This window comes from Suncus etruscus, chromosome 12 (genome assembly GCF_024139225.1).
Source record: "Suncus etruscus isolate mSunEtr1 chromosome 12, mSunEtr1.pri.cur, whole genome shotgun sequence".
Taxonomy (NCBI): domain Eukaryota; kingdom Metazoa; phylum Chordata; class Mammalia; order Eulipotyphla; family Soricidae; genus Suncus; species Suncus etruscus.
The window spans coordinates 2,934,192-2,955,028 of NC_064859.1; the positions used below are offsets into that span (position 1 = coordinate 2,934,192).

A 20,837-nucleotide genomic window follows, 5' to 3' on the forward strand; every position below is an offset into this window, starting at 1 on the left:
TTCTAAGGTTGGGATCCAGGATTCAGGGTAAGATGGTGGATAGCCAATTAAATGAGGTCTAATTCAAGTCCCACAACAAATAAAGCTCATCGTTTTTGCAAGTTTTTTTTTGTAAGGACTTATCAGGTTTTCTATGTAAAGCGTTATGTAATAAACAGATAAATATCAATAGGTTTCTTTTCCAATTTAAATTCACATCTTTTTCTTTTTCAGGTTGGCTTTATAGAACTATGTTGAAAAATTAAAAATGTGGACATCCTTCTCTAAATTCCAGATCTTAAAGTACAGTCAGTTTTCTACGTAATACAACTTAATACAACTTTCTACTTAATACAACTTTTCTACTTAATACAATTTTTCTTTCATAGTTTGCTACTAAAAATAAATTAATATAAGCTATTAAAAATAAACTAGGGGCCGGCGAGGTGGCGCTAGAGGTAGGTAAGGTGTCTGCCTTGCAAGCGCTAGCCAAGGAAGGACTGCAGTTCGATCCCCCTGCGTCCCATATGGTCCCCCCAAGCCAGGGGCAATTTCTGAGTGCTTAGCCAGGAGTAACCCCTGAGCATCAAACGGGTGTGACCCGAAAAACCAAAAAAATAAATAAATTTAAAAAAATAAATAAATAAACTAAATTTTTTATATGTGGGGCTGGGAGTACCAGGATTGTGCCCAGGGTCTCTCATAAGCCAAGCATGTACCCTATCACTGTGGTATATTCCCAGCCCTATACTCATATTTTTAAATAATATTAACTTAAAAATCAAAATCATTAAATGGGATTACTAATGGATTATATATTTGCAGACCAAAGGCAGTTCCAAGCTTTGTGGGACTCCAAATTTATGTACTCTAGGGGCAGGTCAAGAGTAATTCTTAAAAATAAAAATATAAATTAGTATAAAATATAAATTAGAATTAGTATAAAAATGAGGTTTTGTGTATGTGTTTGCTTCTTCCAATGTGGAGCCTGACCCCAGGGCTGACAAGTTTTCTACCATGCACTCATATCCCCAGAATCCATGTGAAAAGATCATAATAAATTAATGGTTACTTGAAAGGTAAAACCAACTATTAGAATCTATTGAGCACTTCCAGAAAGGCTTCTAAAAAATGTTTCCTGACTACAACCTCTTTTTTTTTTTTTGCCATTCAAGAGCACATACAAATAAGGAGTCCTTAAATTCCAGCTTCATTAGCCTCATAGCAAATCTGCTTTTAAAGCTACCCCAAGGTAAAATTTAACAGTTGATTACTTTATGTATAGCAAAATAGCATAACTCATTACTCTGACTCTCTGAGGGAAGTAGCCTGATAGCAAAGAAAACACAGGGGACTATAAATCAGGCTTCAACTTTGCCATTGTGAGCACATCACTAGGACAGTATTTTCAATTGTTACTACACAGACAACTGACAGTATTTTCCTACAGTCTGCACAGAAGTTAGCTGTTAAAAGGTATCCAATGACCCTTTACCTTTAAAATGAGGATTGAATATGATTCCTAAATTAATTTCACTACATTGCAAGTAGAAATAAATATAAAACCAACTTCTATCGCCATCTAAGTGTAGACTGAGAAGAATTTAAAAAAAAACTAAATACACAAAACTTTTTATTTGTCTAACTTCTTCACAGTTGCTTCTTTATAGTACCAATTCTCATAAAATAATTAAACACTATTTGAGCCCAAAATATAACTAAAAGAAAATAAAACTTACTAGGCCATCAACTTAAATTAGCTTTCAGAAATTTTGCACAGCAGTACAGAGCAGAAACTTCCATGTGAACCATCTTTCTTCTCTATGACTCCCTAAAGAGCCTTGCCCACAGAAGAAGTTACACTAGTATGAGAATCAAATGAGTTCATGTGAGGCATGTTTTGCAAATGATTATGTTATTGTGAATAATTTACATATGCAGATTTGGACTGAACTTGGGAATCTATCACAAATATCCATAAGAACACTTGATGAATAAGGGACATCAACCCTTACCCTTCATCCAGATTGTGCCGAAACTCCTGAGCTAACAAGCTCCAACACTGAAGGGCTCACTGTGCAAGTGTAGTCAAGTAGCCATCTGTTCAAGTACTCACCTCAAAGTATTCAACCTTCATGCCAGTTCTAATTTGCCAGTATTTCGTAAACAAGTTATTATTCATACTATTCCTGTCCCTTCGTAAAATTCTTCATAGAGCATCTCAGTCTTCATTTTTCCAGACCAGAGCCCGCCCATTCTATTTTCTCTCCTCATATGAAAGCTCCTCTCATCTCATCCTTACTTCGATAGCCCTTTTAGGGATTTTCTTTCTTGGTCAAGACAAAGCACAATCACAACATAGTCAAAGAGTAAATGTACTTGATTTTCTCATCAGGAAAGGAATTCTGTTTCTCATGCATCTTACTTATTTTGTTAACTTGCCAGATGATGTTTTACAGAATGTATAAAATAACTAGCACTTATTAAGCATACACTCCGGACTAGATAATGTTCAATGTATGTTATACATATTTATTCTTTGGCCTTTTCACAACTTATTGGATAGGTACAACTGTCATTCTCTTTTTATAGATGCAAAACAAACAACTAAGAAATGAAGTAACCTAAGTTACTAAGTAATAGATGTAAAATTTGAATCCAGGTTGTTTGAATACAGAATTGAAAACTCTGAGCTCAGGTGCCTAGCATTGGGCACTTTCATTATAAGGAATCTCCTGCCACCACTGCTTCAGATTTCTTTTCCCAGTTGACATTCTTTTATTTGTTGAGCCCTCTTTCTGTATTGTACTTTACTTAACTTTATGTTTTATTACCTAAACTAGCTTAGTGTCTAATGCAAACAAAATGCCCTCTCCTTCAGCTCATTTCTAAAATATAACAACCCCTACAGCTAACTCCATTCCCAAGATGACCACTGTTTACACTTCTCCACCCAGATAAATGCCAGTTTGGTGAAGGAGCTAAATCTGTTGAAGAGTGCAACTTGTAATTGTGGAAGACAGAACACAGACTATGAATTACCTCACCTTCTTCCTATCTCTCTGCCTGTGCTATATATCTCTGGAGTTTCCCCAATCATAAAAATCCCCAGTTATTTGCACATTGTATTTGTTGACAAAGCAATAAAGATTATACCTTTGGGGCAGATAATCAGAGTCCACCTGAAGTACTCCTGTTCTTTGATGTTAGTACATGTCCCATATTGGGCTCTCCCATCCCATTCAACAAATGCCGAGCTTTATAGACCCATTATATGATGCCAATATGATTATAAAAAGTGAGATGCTTTTGATAATCTCAAAATTATTGAGTAAAAATGGGGAATGTCCTAAAAGATTAACAACAAAAGTACAGATATAAATAGTTTTAAAACACAGCTCTATTTCAAAATAAGCAGCAAGGGTTAGAGATTAGCTCAACAGACTGAGTGTAGGCTTTGTATACAGGAGGTCTAATAAGATCCTCAATTCTGCATTCTGCCACTGCATTGCTAAGAGTGATTGATCCTAAGCACTGAGTAGGAGCAACTTTCGACTCCACCAGTAGTGACCTCAAAAGAAAAACAAAGAAAAGTAGGAGAAGGATATGGAGAACAGGAGGAGGAGGAGGAGGAGGAGGAGGAGGAGGAGGAAGAGGAGGAGGAGGAAGGGAAAAAAGGATAAAGAAAAGGACAAAGGGGAGGCAGGGGAGGAGAAGGAGAAAAAAGGGGAGGGGAAAGAGAAGAAAAAAGGAGGAGGAGGAAGAGCAATAGCAACAGCAAAATCTATAAAATGTTCTACTTTTTGCTTAATTACCAACATATAAACTTGCAATTCAATGCTATATCCACCTATCAAGCACTTACTGGCATCATCTAGGAAAATTCTTTTAGTCAAAATATTTAGCTTATTTGGGGGACCATACAGAACAGAAACTTATCTGTGCTCGATTCGGCAGCACATATACTAAAATTGGAACGATACAGAGAAGATAAGCATGGCCCCTGCACAAGGATGACACGCAAATTCATGAAGCGTTCCAAGAACAGAAACTTATCTGAGAAGAACTTTTATTCAGCAAAATAAATCTTCACCAGAATAAGTATTATGAGATGAACAAGTTTGGACACATGGGAGCTTTTCTGGCCACTTAACCAATATGTCACTTTTAGAGCAACTAACTCCCACTGTTGTGCTAAATTACTGGCTTACTGAAAAATACCAGTTATGGAAATCTTTTGCACTCCTTCCAACTCCTACTCAAACAGACTCTCTGCTTTTATGTAAAGGTAATGGATGGGGGGGGGGGGGATAACATCAGGTGTCAAAGCCATTAACTACAAAAAGGCCTCATCCTGCATTGAAGTCCATATCTAGTTAGGATGCGAGCTTAAGAGAAGAGTCAAATTAGATAGTTTTCTTATCATTAAAACCAAAAAACCTCTATATACCCCCAGGTCTGCTCTCTGGGTCCTTAAGTGCTCCTCATAATCGAATTTAAACTTCCTGGTTGAAGAGAACAGCTCCCTACCCTTGTATCTAGTTTCATCAACATGCGACATGGGAGTTGACCTCCAGAGGCTGTGGCCCTATAGTCACTACAGGGTCAATTAGGGCTCATTTAAAACCAAGGGGAGTAATGAAAGGTATTAAGGAAGATAAATGGTCACTACACACACCCACATCCACTGGGTAGAGGAAATTACCCACTGGTGCTAAAATAGGACGGAGACATGGCACAACCCAAACACAAGTACCAAGCTTCACACCACCTGTCAGTGGATTAGACCAGCTCTGAGCTTGTCAATCCCTAGGTTCTGAGCATGCATATCTCCATGCATGAATACTTTCCAGATCTATGCAATATTCATCATCTGCTCTAACAACAGCTCTTTCATCTCTTTATGAGAAGCATCTTGCTATGACAACATTATCTGGATGAACCCACTTCTCCAGAGAGAACACTCAACTGGACCACACCTATGTGCAAGAAAAATCCATTAGATAGATTGTCCAGCAACTGGAGACTGGAAAGGCAAACAAGTATTTCCTTGAATTTGGTATCTGCTACTCAAGAAGTGCCTGAGCAACATAATACCCAGGATCACTAATATTAAAATGCTCCAATGTAAGGGGGCTGGAGAGAGAGTATCAGGGTTAAGACATTGTCTTGCATATAGGTAACTCAGATTAGATCTCTGGCATTGTATATTATCTCCTGAGAAACACCAGGAGTTTGTGCTATTTCTGAGCACAAAGTCAGAAATAGCCCCTGAGTATCCTTGGGTGTGGCTCCCAAAACCAAAATAAATAAATATAATTAAGCAAAATGCTCCAACATGACTGGGTTCAGTCGGTCCATCCCTCTGGTGGCCACATATTCCTAAAGGTAGGCTGAGCAGATCTAATATGATTAATGCTCCTTCCACAACTGCAGGACTCCTCTCTCTTGATGTCAATTCCTGAAGCCTGATGTCACCCACAGGCCCTCCTGTCCCTTCCTTCCCCTCACTCCAAGGGCTTCTCTATTGCTGCAGGGATGAGAGTTGCTAATGAGGCCATGAGGATCAGCTCAGCACTTCTTGACTTATGGAAACCACACAGGCCAGAATGTCCTGTGAACAAGTGGAAAGGAACCAGGAATAAAAGTCTGGCCCCCACCCTGCTAGTTTCCTCCCAAGGGTTGTCCTGACATGGAGTCACCTGTAAGCACTCTGCCTGGGCTCTGCTAGGTCAAGACATCCACTCTACCTGCTATCAAGTCATGGGCCAATGTGTAACTCGGTCTTGGATTAATTCTCCCTTCTTCTTTGCCTCACTCCTCCTTTCTTCAAATCCACTTCACTGGTGGTTTGGTAACCAGGCAGCACAGAAACATTTGTTTTCAGTTCTGCTGGCCTGATTAAGATAGTCCTTCACAATAAGCTTCCAACTCCTGGCTGAACTCCAAAGTGATAACTGAAGCTACATGAAGATAACTGGGATGTGCCTTCAACACCCACACCAGTTGCTCTTCCTCAAACTCTACAAACTGGTCAGTTCTTGTAGGGCGATGCTGGCTGTGTTCAGGAGTCTCTGGCTTAATGCTGATTTTAACGTGCATTGCTGTGGGATGAGAGACAAGGACAAAGCCAAAAAACAGGATCCTTTGAAATCTTAAAAGAATGTTTTCCCAGAGGTCGGAACAGTGGCTCAAGTGGTTGGGTATTTGCCTTGCATGTGCTAACCTAGGATGGACCGAGGTTCCATCCCCCGGCATCTCATATGGCCCCCAGGAACGATTTCTGAGCAGAGAGCAAGGAGTAACCCCTGAGCATCACTGGGTGTGGCCCAAAAAGCAAAAAAAAAAAAAAAAAAAGAATGTTTTCCCAGGGTATCCAGAGGTAGCCTGGCTTGAGATGCTTGGGATGGGGGGTAGGGGTATGGAGGGGAAAAGGGGTGCAAGGTGAGAGAAGAGAATATGAAATAGAAAAAATCAAGGACATGACTTCAGCTTAAATGTCCAGAGATCCCAACACAGTGCTCAGCATAAGGCATGTCCTTCCACCTCTAGTGGGGTAAGCCATGAGGGAAGAGGCTGCCTTCACTCAAGGGATAGATATCCAACATGCTGAGTTGAAAGGGACAGCATGAAGCCTACACATTAGCAGCCACTGCGGAGACAAAACGGCCAGAAAGCCATGCAAACATGTGACAATCCTCCACGTCTCTTCCGCACCCTTTCTCCATGTGGTTTTTCCACAGCCTTATATTCCACTTGGTAAATTCCCGAGTTAAGTGTCCCTTTGCTATCTTTATAAAAACAAAAAACAAAAACAGAAATCCCCCAAAGGAGAGGAAACACCCTTAACAACAGCATAGAGTAAAAGAGGCTGAGGTTTCCAAGTTTGGATCACAGTGCTCTCACTCACCAAGCAAACCACTTGGCATCTCAAAGTTTAAAAAAAAGTCTAACCTATAAAAACAGAAACAATTATTACTCCTAAGTGTTACTTAGATTTACCTTCAGATTTACTTGGATTTACTTTCAAATTCCCAAGAATTTCTGTGTGTAATCCTAACAAGGGAAGATTTTCAATGTGCCTGAGATCTGTGAATCTCATATGTAACGTGCCTGCTACAGAAAAAGTAGATTTCAATCAATGCCAAAACATTAAGCCATGGCTAGAGGATCTTCTCAAGGAACTACAGATCAACTAAAGGCTGCAAACTCCAAGTTCAATTGGCCCTAGCCCCGAGAGTCAGCCTCCCTAGGACACAGGAACAAAGTTGAGCAGATCATTTCACAGCTAACAATTTACAGTGAATGAACACAAGTTCATGTGCATGTGGAGTATAAGTGAGGGGAAAACAGAGAGGGAGTGCAACAGGAAAGGTAGATGAAGGAGCTCAGGATCCCAGAAAGGCCATTAGCACATTTTCACTTGAGCCCAGAAAGTGGCTACTTTCGGAATGCTTTGATCTTGACTCAAAACAAGCAAAGACAACTGGACTGAGAAATAGCATGGAGGTGGGGCATTTGCCTTGCATGCAGAAGGACGGTGGTTCGAATCCCGGCATCCCATATGGTCCCGCGAGCCTGCCAGGAGCGATTTCTGAGCATAGAGCCAGGAGGAACCCCTGAGCACTGCTAGGTGTGACCCAAAAACCAAAAACAAACAAAAACAAAAATAAACAAGCAAAGATAGTATTCAAGGTGAGTCTCTCGTAAACAAGGAGTATAAATAATAAGGTTCATCATTTGCTTAGTGCGTGCGCGCGTGCGCGCACACACACACACACATTGCATACTAGGCCCCTCTCTTTTTTCTGACCCCCTCCCTAATACATCCAAATATGGGTAGGGTGGGTGGCCTCTTCTCATCTACCTGAGCACACTCCTCAAAATGCAGACTCAATCTCAGACGACCAAAATTTCCTAGAGGGGCCTATGAGATAGCACAGAGATTAAGGCATTTGTTTTACACATGACCAACACTCATTTTCTTCATAGCATCTTAAATAGGTCCTGAAGCACCCAGGAATAAGCCCTAAGTGGGGCCTCAAAACAAAACAAAACAAGAACCAGAGAGAACATTCCATAGGCTGAGTTCATGCTTTGCCTGCAGATGTCCCAGGGCACTGCACATCCCAAGATACTCCAAGCATCACCAAGGCTGGCTATTCAAGAACTCTCCTGGAAGTAGATCTGAGTACAGTCAGATCTGGCTTCAATCCACACAACAACAAAACTCACCCAATCCTGAGTTAAGATGTGGGTTTTTTTGCTTTTTTATTTTTCTCCCTAAGATTAAATAGGCTTGTTCATTGTGGATGCCTCCCCCAAAATAGGTTGGCATTTTACAAAATCCTTTTCTAAGCAGAATGATTTAATTCAAAGATGTAAGTTGGCTGGTAGAAAAGTACTGGGGAGATACCATGTTTAGTATCCCAAAATCGGGCCACACAATTCGGCCCCATCAATGCTAATGTGTGAGGGCTGTGAACAGCTCCTTTGTGTTATTCTCCAACAGTATGGAAGCATGCACGCCTCTAGACAAACCTTTATCCATTCCCAGCATAGCCCCCACCCCAGCCTTAACCCTCTTCTTTCCCCCTGACACTGCTCTCCCCACATAGTTTGATCTGGTCTTTGATATGACTTGGGAGACTTGAAGCTTCCCTACCATTTCCGATGTCAGCAAGGGATATAGATAAACTAACTGAAGAAGGGTTACATCTGGTACTTCCTTCTTGCCTTCTATAGACACCCATCTACGCTGCCTTTGGGCAAATATGATGCTCACAAGGAGTGGATTCTCCCAAATCCTTCCAAGTTCTACTATCCATTAAAAAAGAATGCTTCAGATTCAGTAAAGTCTCCAAGTCAAGAAAAAGCCTCCATTCTGATTGTCGCCAAATGTCTGACATAGAGGTTTAATTTGGTCTGCTATGAAAATAGAACTGAAGGATAATCAGCCTTTGATTGTGGTTAGGCTTAATTATGGAAATCTACCCCATACTGAAATAAGAGGTCTCTCCCAAGCATGGCAGAAACCCATCTCTCTTTAGAAATGTTTAAGGGTAACAAATTTCTCTAAAGGTTTTTTTATTAGTAAACCAATGTCAAAAAAAAAAATCAAAACAAGACTCCCTTCATCTGAATGTTTTCTGATAAAGTCCTATTAGTGTCCTTGCCCTAAATTATAGTCATGGCCAGGACATTTTGAAGCAGATGGGATGAAAACTCAGTTCTTTAGAACAGAAGATGAATGGAACTAAGACTGACCCATAAAATCCATATTCTCCGTGGTAGGGGCTGGAAATATCACTTCAATGACTAAGCCAAAATAACTTTGTTGAAGAAATAAGATAGTAAAAGCTTCAAGTTTTTGTATCTTTGAATTTTATATTATAGAAAAATACTGTCTCTAGAAGCTCAGAAATGAGGAATAGCACTTGTTTCCTCTAAATCCAATTTCAGTATTTTTAACTTCATATATACAGGGTGAAAAAAATCCCCTAAATCAGTTAGTAATAATTAATTTAAGGATAGACTGAATTAAAAAAATGCACAGAGATCAAAATATCAAAATTCTGAAAAGTACTTCCATTTGCTGAATATGTTTTCTTACTATTGTCATCTTTTTTATTATTTATTATTTTTGTTTGTTTGGGGGCTATACCAAACAGGTGTTACTCCTAATTCCTGATTTATCCTGGTATGGAGAATTCTATCCTAGCAGTCTGGAAGACCCTATCGGATACTGAGGATTAAACATGGTTACAAAAATGACCAGACTGGAACACCAAACAGAATAGATACCCAACCTGTAACAAGCTGTAAGGCAGAGACCATTTGCAGTAGGATTCTGGGGGGTAAAGGAGGGAGATGTGGGAGACATGCTGGGAACAAGAGTGGAGGGAGGATAACATTGGTGGTGGGAATGCCCTTCATTCATTGTCACTATGTATCGTAAATAATTCTGTGTAAATGAACTTCAGTCACAATAAAAAAAAAAAACATGGATACTGAGGATTAAGCATGTGCAAGGCTGACTTTTTTTTAATTTTTAATTTATTTAAACACCTTGATTACATACATGATTGTGTTTGGGTTTCAGTCATGTAAAGAACACCCCCCATCACCAGTGCAATATTCCCATCACCAATGTCCCAAGTCTCCCTCCTCCCCACCCGACCCCCGCCTGTACTCTAAACAGGCTTTCCATTTCCCTCATACATTCTCATTATTAAGACAGTTCAAAATGTAGTTATTTCTCTAACTAAACTCATCACTCTTTGTGGTGAGCTTCCTGAGGTGAGCTGGAAGTTCACTTTTGTGTCCGAAAATCATTATTGCAAGAATGTCTTTCATTTTTCTTAAAACCCATAGTGAGTGAGACCATTCTGTGTTTCTCTCTCTCTTTCTCTCTCTCTCTCTCTGACTTATTTCATTCAGCATAATAGATTCCGTGTACATCCATGTATAGAAAAATTTCATGACTTCATCTCTCCTGACAGCTGCATAATATTCCATTGTGTATATGTACCACAGTTTCTTTAGCCATTCGTCTGTTGAAGGGCATCTTGGTTGTTTCCAGAGTCTTGCTATGGTAAATAGTGCTGCAATGAATATAGGTGTAAGGAAGGGGGTTTTGTATTGTATTTTTATGTTCCTAGGGTATATTCCTAGGAGTGGTATAGCTGGATCGTATGGGAGCTCGATTTCCAGTTTTTGGAGGAATCTCCATATCGCTTTCCATAAAGGTTGAAGTAGATGGCATTCCCACCAGCAGTGGATAAGAGTTCCTTTCTCTCCACATCCCTGCCAACACTGTTTATTCTCATTCTTTGTGATGTTGCCATTCTCTGTGGTGTGAGGTGGTATCTCATCGTTGTTTTGATTTGCATCTTCCTGATGATTAGTGATGTGGAGCATTTTTTTCATGTGTCTTTTGGCCATTTGTATTTCTTCTTTGTCAAAGTGTCTGTTCATTTCTTCTCCCCATTTTTTGATGGGATTAGATGTATTTTTCTTGTAAATTTCTGTCAGTGCCTTGTATATTTTGGAGATTAGCCCCTTATCTGATGGGTATTGGGTGAATAGTTTCTCCCACTCAGTGGGTGGCTCTTGTATCCTGGGCACTATTTCCTTTGAGGTGCAGAAGCTTCTCAGCTTAATATATTCCCATCTGTTAATCTCTGCTTTCACTTGCTTGGAGAGTGCAGTTTCCTCCTTGAAGATGGCAAGGCTGACTTTTTAATATTTTTGTCTTTTGGAAAACCATAGTCAGTAGTGCTTGAAAGCAACTCCTAGCTCTGTTCACAAGGGTCATTCCTGGTGCTCAAGCAATTACCTTTTATAATGTCTAAAAGTTCCCTCCCAGAATTATCCTTTTTAAGTATCATGATTGGCTGACATTATCAATAACCAGTTTTTATTAGTGGCATAATACCACTGACGACCCCTTTGAGCCCAAATCTTGGTGCAATCTGCCTATATTTTCCTCATTGTGCTTTATGGTTTCCAGTTGGATCTCAAGATCTTTGATTCATTTTGAATTAAGGTGTAAGGTGTGAGATATGTTTACAACTTTAATTTTTTAAATGTGGTTATCCAATTTTTCTAGCACCACTTGTTGAAGAGGCTATCTTTACTTCATTTCATGTTCTCATCTCCTTTGTCACAAATTAATGGTGCATATATAAAAGAATTTGTCCTTAGGTATTCAATTCTGACACATTGGCTAGAGAGACTATTTTTATTCCAGTACCATGCTGTTTTGATCACTCTTACTTTATAGTACAGTTTCAAGAAAATAAGTTCTTATTTTTGTATTGCATTAACTGTTATTTTGTACTTGATTTTTTTAATATAAGCACTGTGATTACAAAATTGTTCATTGTTGGGTTTCATTCATAGAATGTACACCACTCCACCCTCACCCCTGTCTGTCTCTAGGGCAAGCAATTTCTCTCTTTCTCTTTCTTTCTTTTTTTGTTTTTTTGGGCCACACCCGGCTATGCTCAGGGGTTACTCCTGGCTGTCTGCTCAGAAATAGCTCCTGGCAGGCATGGGGGACCATATGGGACACCGGGATTTGAACCAACCACCTTTGGTCCTGGATCGGCTGCTTGCAAGGCAAATGCCGCTGTGCTATCTCTCCGGGCCCTCTCTTTCTTTCTGTCACTTTGGTTTGTACTATTGCTAATGGGCGGGTGCCTTACATGTCTCTTTCTCCCCTTTCAATGCTAAGCTCTTGTCAAGAGTGATCAGTTCCAACTATCATTGTCATAGTAGACCCTTCTCTACTCTGCCTGCACTCACCATTTTGTGGGAAGCTTCATGTCCTGGACTGGATCTCCTGACCCTTATCTCTATTGCATATAGATATTATTACATACTATCTTTGTTTTTGTTATATCCCACAAATGAGTGAGATTATTCTATGTCTATCCCCTTTCCTTTGACACATTTAACTCAGCATAATGATCTCTAAATCTTCCATGTATAAGCAAATTTTATGACTTCATTTTTCCTAACAACCGTATAGTATTCCACTGTATAAATATACCACAGTTTCTTTAGCCGCTCAGCTGTTGTCAGGCACCTGATTGTTTCCAGGTTCTGGCTATTGTAAATAGTGCTGCGATGAACATAGGAATGCAGGTGGCATTTTTATATTGTGTTTTTCAGTTCCTAGGGTATATCCCTAGGAGTGGTATGGATGGATCATATGGAAACTCAATTTCTAGCTTTTTGAAAAATTTCCATATTGTTTTCCAAAAAGGCTGGATCAGTCTGCAATCCCAGACCAGAAATGAATGGAAGTACCTTTCTCCTCTCATCCATGCCAGAACTAGTTGCTCTTGTTTTTTTTGTGATATGTACTAGTCTCTGTGATATGCTATGATATCTCATTGCTTTGATTTGCATCTCTGTAGTTATTAGTGGTGTCGAGCACTTTTCATGGCCTTTTGGCCATCTGTATTTCTTCTTTGAGGAAATATCTGTTCATTTATTTTTTTCTCTCTTCTTAGACCATAGACACTGAAAATAGAGGTCAATTACAAACAGACATGGAGGCATGACTTTAAAACCTGAATCTCCAGTGGGTCAGAGATGAAACAAAGAGGAAATCAAAGGATTCCTAGGAAAAAATGAGAATGAAGGTACAAATTATCAAAATCTGTGGGACACAGCAAAAGCAGTATTCAGAAATTTATAGCTTTACAAACACTCATCATAAAAGAAGAAAAGGGTTACACAAATAACTTAATGGCACAGTTTAAGAAATTGGAAAAAGAACAACAAAATTAGCTGGAAGAAGGCAGGTGGAAGGAAATAATAAAACTTAGAGCAGAAATTAATGAACTGGAAACCATGAAAACAATCCAAAAGCTCAATGAAAGCAAGAGTTGGTTCTTTGAAAAAAATAAACAAGATTGATTAAACCATTAGCAAGACTCACAAAGGTAGAGTGAGAAACTTAATGAGAAGAATCAAAAATGAAAAGGAGGATGTCACTACAGATACTACAAAAATTCAAAGAGTAATCAGAGATTGCTTTGAGAATTTCTATGCCACAAAACAAGAAGAAATAGTTAAAGTTTTGGACTCCTATACCTTCCAAAGTTGAACCAAGATGATCTGGAATACCTAAACAAATCTTCGCTATTGAAAAAATTGAAAGGGCAATCCAAAACAAATAAACAAACAAGAAACAATCAAAAACAATCAAAGGTTTATATGGATTCACTAGTGAATTATTTCAAACCTTTAGGAGGATCTACTGCTAATCCTCTTCAAGCTCTTCCAGGAACCCGAATAAACAGAAACACTCCCAAATAGCTTCTATGAAGTTAGCATCATCCTGATACCAAAAGCAGAGAAAGACACCACAAAAAAGTGAATTATAGGTTCAGATCCTTGATGAACACAGATGCAAAGATCCTCAACAAAACACTAGCAAATGAAATCCAACAGCTTATCAAGAAGCTATACATTATGACCAAGTAGGATTCATTCAAGGGCAGCATGGATGAATTAACATATGCAAGTTAATTAATACCATATAAATCAATATGATATAAATCAAATAAAAAACAAAACCATATAATCATCACTAAGAAAGAATTTGACAAGGTCCATCATCCATTCATGATAAAAACTCTCAACAAGATGGGAACTGAAGGAACTTTACTCAATATTGTCAAAGCCATTTTACCACAAACCTATTGCAAGCATTATACTCATGAGGAAAAAATAGTTATTATTTTAATGACATGACCTCAAGATCACTATAAGTGACTATGAACTTAAATGATTAAAAAGTATGTAAAAATTCAAAAATAACCCAATGCCCATTGTTGAGTAAACAAAACTACATATCGATCTGTACAATACATAGATTGTATTCTGAAATAATAAGTTTTGTAACATGGATTGAAAATAAATAAGTACCCAGATTAATACAATCCAGCTGTGAAACTGCAAGCTAATTTCAAAAGGTTCATGATTGCATTTGACTATTGACATTTTTAACTACAAATTACAGAAAGATCCTTATAGTGTTGTCAGGTAAATAGGATCATTTTTAATCTGTGATAGGAGGAAGGGGGAATTAAAAAATATTCCCTTATATTCTCTTTCTTTAGAGCTTAAAACTGCCCTGTACAGGGCCCGGAGAGATAGCACAGCGGTGTTTGCCTTGCAAGCAGCCCATCCAGGACCAAAGGTGGTTGGTTCAAATCCCGATGTCCCATATGGTCCCCCATGCCTGCCAGGAGCTATTTCTGAGCAGACAGCCAGGAGTAACCCCTGAGCACCGCCGGGTGTGACCCAAAAAGCAAAAAAAAAAAAAAAAAAAAACAAAAAAAAAACTGCCCTGTACTGTCAAAGCACTGCATCATCCAAGCCATTCAAAACTTCACCTCTTAATATTATTATTAACATATTATTAATATTAATATTATTATTAATATATATTATATAATATTAATATTATTATTAATATTATGAACAGTTATTACTGTTCATATGTCTTTGCTTCTATGACTGTTTCATTAGAGAGGTTCACAAATAATTTATTTTCTGAATGTTTTTGATTTTTTGAAATGAGTTCTGAATGTTATGATTTACCATGTTCTCACCTCTTATGCAACTGAATTTTTCATCATCTTCAATTCTGACTTAACTGGACAACTAGTTCAACCATCCTTGAGTCCTAACCTCCAATTGTCTGTGGTTCCATTTCCCTTAGACATTCCTGATGCCAAACTTCAACCCAGTCAGGGTTCTTAATTACACTTAATAAAATGTAATTAACTGCTTTTAATCTGAAACTAAAGCAAACATGATATTATCTGAAAGTGTTAAAAATTCTCAAAAAAAATCACAAAGTGCATACAAGAGATTGTTCAGAAACAATCAAAAACAGTTGGGGACTACCAAATAGAACCAAATCATGGCACATAGTTCAAGTTTGCCACCTCTACTGAAACACTCACTGGTTAGTGAGTTTTTCAACTAATATCGCATTAGAGTCAGGGTGCTGCCATTACTACTGCAGTAAACACATTTCATCTCCACTGCTATCACTGAGTGAATTCTTCCTTCCCCCTGCTCCACCAGTAAGTTCAAAGAGGGTCCAGCATATCTCCTGAGAAATGGCTAATGGGAAAACAAATAGTGAGACTTTCCAGGTCCTATGGTTTGAGGTTATATTAAAGTTTAAGAGGCAAAAGATTAAGAGGAAAGTTAAAGTTCAAAACATGAATCCTTTCTCAAACAAGGAAAAAGTAACGCTAGGCAATCATTTTTATAAAGACAAATATCCCTACAGGTATCTTCTTTACATTATTTTTCATGTTAAAAAGTGTCACAAAGTTTGGTATATAGGAACAAAAGGTAAATATTATAATGAAGTAAAGTAAATCTGAGTTAAAATTCCCTGAAATTGGGGCCGGAGAGATAGCATGGAGGTAAGGCATTTGCCTTTCATGCAGGAGGTCATCAGTTCGAATCCCGGCACACCATATGGTCCCCCGTGCCTGCCAGGAGCAATTTCTGAGCCTGGAGCCAGGAATAACCCCTGAGCACTGCTAGGTGTGACCCAAAAACCAAAACAAAAAAAAAAAAATTCCCTGAAATTAACCATGCAAATCAGAAAATCTGGGACTAATACTACTAATCCTTTGCCCTTCCTTCATTTCTTACTCAGCCTCCTTCCAAAATATTATCCAAACACCTGCTAATACTTTATCTGTTCTCAAATTTTCATGAATATGTGTAGATTAATATTTTGTCACTTTGAATGAATATGAACATCAAAGAAGAGAAAAATTCTTACAAGAAGTTGATTTCATACTTTAAGGGCTCTTGAAGTGCATCCTAGCAGAGCACGTTCATATCAATTCACCCTCCAAAATGTAAAACTAAAGAAGAAACATTGGAGAAGCAAATCCTATGAAAGAAGTGCTTGGGAAGGGAAGAGTGAGTGCTCAGTACTTTGAATACTTGCCACTGATGAGGAGGTTGGTCAAAGGATTTAAACTTCTAGGGATCTAATGGTAACTTAGTTATCAACACTAAATTTTATTCTCAAAAACTGCTTTCTGAAGACCTTAAGTGATCACACACACACACACACACACACACACACAGAATTACACAAAGTGATGCAAGTGCTATCTCATTGTATAGCTCAAACTTACACAATGTTACAGGTCAATGCTCTCTCAATAAAATGCAACCAAAAAGCTAATGTTAGGATAATAGCCAATGATACATGTTGAAAAAGATATATTAGATTTTAAATGAAGTCTAGGAAATCAAAAAGATAGATATAAGGTCCATATAAAAAATAAAGGAAAAGGAGCAAATGCCTTCAAAACATACAATTAAAATTTGACCAATTTCCCATAGTTCCAAACAGACACCAAAACTCAAAGTTCATTAACTTTTCTAGTAAATTGAAGCTATAGCTGTCACTATAGCAGAGAGGCTTTGCGTGTGTGTGTGTGCGTGCGTGCGTGCCTGTGTGTGTGTGTGTGCGTGTGTGTGTTGGGGGGGGGCGCAGTTCCTAGCAGAATCACCAAAGTAAGATAAAGCAGAGAAAGTATTTTCCTTCTTCCTCTGACAACACTTGTTAAAATGTTCTTAACATAGTTATTTGAGGTTTGCTTTACAAAGTCCTGGGCAGCAAGAGAAGAGTATAGGAACCACAGGCATGGTCTGTAATTAAACAATCTCAGCTAACAGCTGTAAGAACAAAAATACATTAGTAGTTGGCATACGAAATTTTACAATTATGCTTCTGAGAAGGCTGTGGCTAGGAACTTGGTTAAGTGTGTTCTATCAGAACTTTGCAACACCAGTGAATATGGTAATGTTTCTCACTATTTTTACTTTCTCTATTACTTCAAATGTCTTTTCCTTCCAAATAATTATTGAGTCTACTAAAAGTAAGAAGCAATACACAGAAAGCAGCTCTCCTGTGTGAAATCACAAATGCAAATGAGAACATACTCTAAAGGAATGAACATTCAAGGACACATTCTTGTCCTCAATGTGTCCTATTTTTTTATGTATTTGCTCAATTTAATTGAATTCTAAAAAAGTAACACTGGGGCTGGACAGTACATTTGGTAGAGTGCTTGGCTTGCATATGGCCCGCTTGGTTCAATCCTCTGGACCCACAAACCCTTCTTGTGATTCCAGAGCCCAGAACCAGGAGTAATCCCTGAGCAACACTGGATGTGGCCTCAAAATAAAATAAACCCCAAAAGCCCAGTCATTTCGAATTCGTGTCAATGTTAAAACTATGAGTTGTGGAGCTGAAGCAGTGGTGCAGTGGTAGGGTGTTTGCCTTGCATGCAGCCGACCTAGATGAACCGAGGTTCGATCCCTGGCATCCCATATGGCCCCCCAAGCCAGGAGTAATATCTGAGTGCATAGCCAGGAGTAATCCCTGAGTGTCACTGGGTGTAGTCCAATAGACAAAAACAAAACAAAAACAAAACATTGAGTTGTATTTTATTCTCACTGAATCATAAATGTTGGGACAAGCACCATTTGCCTTTTCATTAATGTAGCCCCAGCATCTAATTGGATGCTGATACAGAGAATGTGCCCAATAACAAATATTGACTGAAAATTCAATATTTATAAAAGAACTCAAGTTCTAACTTCAGTGTTACATATATTCCTCTATAGGTAGATATGTACTAAGCATACTTTGACCCCAAATAATTAAGAAATCAGCAGTAGTAAGAAAACAAAAGTTATGTGATAAAACAAAAATAAAAATATTTTGTAAACACGATGTTTAAATCAAGATATTAGAATACATATTTAAAAAGTATCACTTTTTTGAAAAGCCTATTGGCAGTTGACCCATTACTCTTGGCACCTTGAAAATGCTGAGCCAATAGTTTTCCAAAGTGAACAATACTGCCTCAGAGAAGGGGGCAGTGGGATGATCAAGATGACAGTAGTGGCCTCTGGTATAATTTGGTGAAATTGACTTTTTTTGCTCATAGAAAGATTATTGGGGTGGTGATGGGGTATGAAAAAATGATTATTTTTCTTTTCTTTTATTGGGTGGGTCTGAAAAGAGAGCAGTAGGCCAAATAAGTTTGGGAGCTTCCACAATCCTTAAAATAATAGAGAATCGGGGCCGGAGAGATAGCACAGTGGTAGCGTGTTTGCCTTGCAAGCGCTGACCCAGGACCAATGGTGGTTCGAATCCCGGCATCCCATATCATCCCCCGTGCCTGCCAGGAGTGATTTCTGAGCAAAGAGCCAGGAGTAACCCCTGAGCATCACCGGTGTGGCCCCCCCCCCAAAATAGAGAATTTTCCTTAGAGACTAGCTATAGGAGCCTCCAAAGAAATACTATTTTTTTTGGTATGATTAATAGGCCCTTTTCCTCCCCATTATGCCTAATGACATTAAACAGGTCTCCTCTACTTGTGCAATTATTTGAGAAATCTCTGGTGATATCAAAGAATCCATGAGTTTTAAAATAAAAGGAAATATATGAGCCATCTTATTCAACCTTCTCTTTCATAGACAAGAAAGGGGAAAGGGCCGTGAAACCCTGGTGGAGAGACTGTTGTTGGAGCACAGCAAATCTAGAACAATAATTTAAATACTCTGTCAGCTATGCTATCTCAATAAGAACTTTTTATACAAATGAAGTAAATAAAAATAAGAAACTGGTCAACAGCTTGGAGCACCTTAGTCCTGTACCTGGGCAGCAGAGTAAAAACTTGAATCTTTGTTCTGCAGAATTATGAGGTCTTGCATAATCAAGGTTATGGTTAGCCTAAACTGATTTGCCTCAACCATTCACTCAAAACTTTTTGAGTAGTTTCTTGGTCTAAACTGCCTTTGTTTCCTTTTGAATAGAAATGTTCCACTGTTCCATGAGTAAGGAAAACAGCATGTTCCACAGTAACTATCTACAAAGTTCATTGGCTGAGTGAGTTCCATGGTGGTATAAGAATGTGGTAAAATAGATGGAAAGAACTCCATAGTAAATATTTATATTTCTAGACTCTTATTTCCCACTCATGACTTAAGCCTCTCTCTCGCTCTCTCTCTCTCTCTCTCTCTGCCCCCCCGTACCCTTCTCTCTATGTCTCTCTCTGTCTCTCTGTCTCTGTCTCTGTCTGTCTCTGTCTCTCTCTCTCTCTCTCTGTCTCTCTCTCTCCCCACAATTTTTATTTCACAATTAGGTAAAGTACAATAGGCCTATATGTAAACTGCCTAAATCATGATATAAAATTCCAATTCCATTGATGTGGAATTTATAATTCCAGTTGGAAATAGTAGAAACCATATGTTTAGAAGGATGGGTACTCAAGTCCTACAGTGCTTGTTCAAGAGAATCTGAAAAGATGATACTACTACAGAGGCAGTGAGAAGTGCCAGATAATAAAGATCTCGAATTGGCTCTTTTCTAAAACATATTATCATATAGGGCACATGGAATTGGTCATTTTTTGTTTTGTTTTGGGGTCACACCCGGTGGTGTTCAGGGGTTACTCCTGGATCTTTGCTAAGAAATCACTGCTGGCAGACTCAGGGGACCTAATGGGATGCCGGGAATTGAACCTGGGTCTGTCCCGAGTCAGTTGCTTGCAAGGCAAATGCCCTATTGCAGTGCTATTTCTTTGGCCCTGCTTGGTTGTTTTTATGATACTTCACTTGCATAGTAACGATCAGCAGAAAGTGCTAAATTGAGAATGACAGTATATTTGAGCAAGGTCACTGTATAGGAGATCAGATCAACACAGTTGCATAGGGCAAGCAAATGACAACACAGACAATGCCAATGGAGATGGTGTAGGTATAGTTGTGATAGCTGAGTGGCCACTTTAGCTGCAAGAAAAACAAGAAGGAAAAGGTAAATGACGTTGCTGTCTTGGAAGCAGAGGTTCTTGTTCTTCCACTGCTACAGCCCACAGAGAGATGCCTATATGAGTTTGTAAAATAACTTATAAATAAAGGAGCTATATTATTATACTATATACTATCTATTCTATAGTACTTGCTATATACTATCTATTCCACAGTACTATTTATACTATATATTCTATATACTATACTATATACTTGAAGTCAGCATGCTAATCTTACTTGCTGTTTACTCAAACCCAAAAGTTAAGCATAACCAATAGGAACTGTACAGATAAAAGCTACACGGGAAACATATATTATGAGAGGCTGTGTATACAATTATGCTTCAAAATTCCTATTCTAACCTAGCTATGAGGAACTATTTCAACATTTTTCCACCAGGGTGTTGCAAATCAACCATAGCCTCATTTTATTCAAATGTCTAATTTAAATGACTCATGGACAGAAAT

General features: G+C 38.5%; 1 protein-coding gene and 1 non-coding gene across 2 annotated transcripts in view; one reads left to right on the forward strand and one right to left on the reverse strand.

Moving 5' to 3' along the window:
• FSIP1 (fibrous sheath interacting protein 1) overlaps window positions 1-20,837 on the reverse strand; it is a 219,793-nt gene that overhangs the window by 12,344 nt on the left and 186,612 nt on the right. The gene's annotated exons all lie outside the window — the stretch shown is intronic.
• LOC126025125 (U6 spliceosomal RNA) lies at window positions 3,921-4,027 on the forward strand. The gene has a single exon (XR_007501171.1). It is a non-coding gene; the product is annotated as a U6 spliceosomal RNA (small nuclear RNA).